Source organism: Oryza glaberrima, chromosome 7 (assembly GCF_000147395.1).
Source record: "Oryza glaberrima chromosome 7, OglaRS2, whole genome shotgun sequence".
In the NCBI taxonomy this organism is placed as follows: Eukaryota; Viridiplantae; Streptophyta; class Magnoliopsida; order Poales; family Poaceae; genus Oryza; species Oryza glaberrima.
The window spans coordinates 23,814,042-23,815,685 of NC_068332.1; the positions used below are offsets into that span (position 1 = coordinate 23,814,042).

General features: G+C 37.3%; 1 non-coding gene across 1 annotated transcript; it reads left to right on the top strand.

Annotated features, from left to right (window-relative positions):
• The first annotated feature begins 796 nt into the window (after nt 1–796).
• On the top strand, nt 797–869 carry TRNAA-AGC (transfer RNA alanine (anticodon AGC)). The gene has a single exon. It is a non-coding gene; the product is annotated as a tRNA-Ala (tRNA).
• The last annotated feature ends 775 nt before the right edge of the window (nt 870–1,644 follow it).

Sequence of the window (1,644 nt, forward strand, 5' to 3'; positions counted from 1 at the left end):
GTGGTGGGGGAAATGTTTATTCTGGTTTTTCTTGAGATTAGAGGAGAAGGTTAAGTAAGGGATCTGATTATATGGGCCTTATTGGGCTGTTAATTGTTTGCGAGGCCTTGTTTTGTTGGGCCTCCATTGAGTGAAATCCAGACTATGGATAGGCTGGATTTCGGCCCATGCGAGTGAGTTGGGCCCAATAGGACTGTAATCTCGCTCTTTTACTGGCTAACGGGCCTTAAATTTTGCTTGGAGTAGGCTGAGTTTGGAAGAGCATTTGGGCTTAGCAACTTAGCGGCATGTAAAACGAGATAAACCATTAGCACATGGTAATTTGAGTATTAATTATTTTAAACTTAATAATGAATTAATATTTTTTTAAGAAACTTCTATATAAATTTTTTTTAATACGAAATATACCGTTTAACAGTTTTGAAAGCGTGAACATGGTAAATTAAAGAAACTTTCAGCCCAAATGCTCCTTCAAACTCAGCCTAAGGCCACATTAAGATATGCAGATCTTTTTATTACTATTATTTGGCGAAGCAGGAGCTTCATCCCATCAAGGAGGAACGGAGGATTAGTCTTGAACTAGATAATCACACGGGAAAATTAGGTGTCTACTGTCTGTGTTACCGGTAGAACTGAACCTGACATCAAGGAGGATTTCCCAAGTTGAATGATTTCTAAAGAAATTTCTGCTCCAATAAGACCCGCAATATACGCTAAGGGTGTCAAATTCATATGAAACGATGCCATTTCATGTTTTAACTGATAAGTAAAATATATGATAGAAAAATGTCAAATTGGGGATGTAGCTCAGATGGTAGAGCGCTCGCTTAGCATGCGAGAGGTACGGGGATCGATACCCCGCATCTCCACATTAATTGTAAATTTTTAGTGAGTATCCATGTTAAAATATTTTATTCCTAGTAGTAGTTTTTACAGTAACAAATGTTGCTTTTTTTCTCTAATCTATTGTGTTTAACATTCAGCGATTCAGACATTATTATTATGTCCGGCATGTTTGGTTTGAATGGACTTCGATTTGAACTTCCAATGAACGTAATTTATTTTTCTTTCTGAAGTAGACTGAACAATGTATGCATGCCATCATGCAGCTTTTGAGTCCACTCACAAAAATCATGCATCTTTTGAGGTGTTAATAACATCTCTGATCTTGCTTCGAAACTCTAACTGTTGTCTGTCTTTTATGACCCTCCAGTGTTCGAATTTTAACATTAAACATCACAAAAGATTTCTTCAGACTTTAAACAAAGCTCACATCATTTGCCATGATTCGAGCTTTTGGTGCAACTCTCAAGTCTTTTAAGAAACTTTCAGTGTTGTACTTAACTGCATACAAAGTGCAGGAGACTTCAGAGTTCAGAAGCTTGAGCCATTTCTTCTGCTTCTTTGCGACCTTTGAGAAGAGGCCTCCTTTTTCTTTCCCATTTTTTTAATAACCTTCTTTGTTCATATCACAGCAGAAGCAAGTACAATAAGTAGTAAATTTTTACCATTACTTTACTGTGTGTTGCTCGAGGAACCTTGTGACAGTAAAAACAAGCACATAAAGTCACTCTACTAAACTGAACCTGTGCTCATGGTTTTACACTATCCATCCAAATGCAGCCAAACAGGTCCAAACCGAGG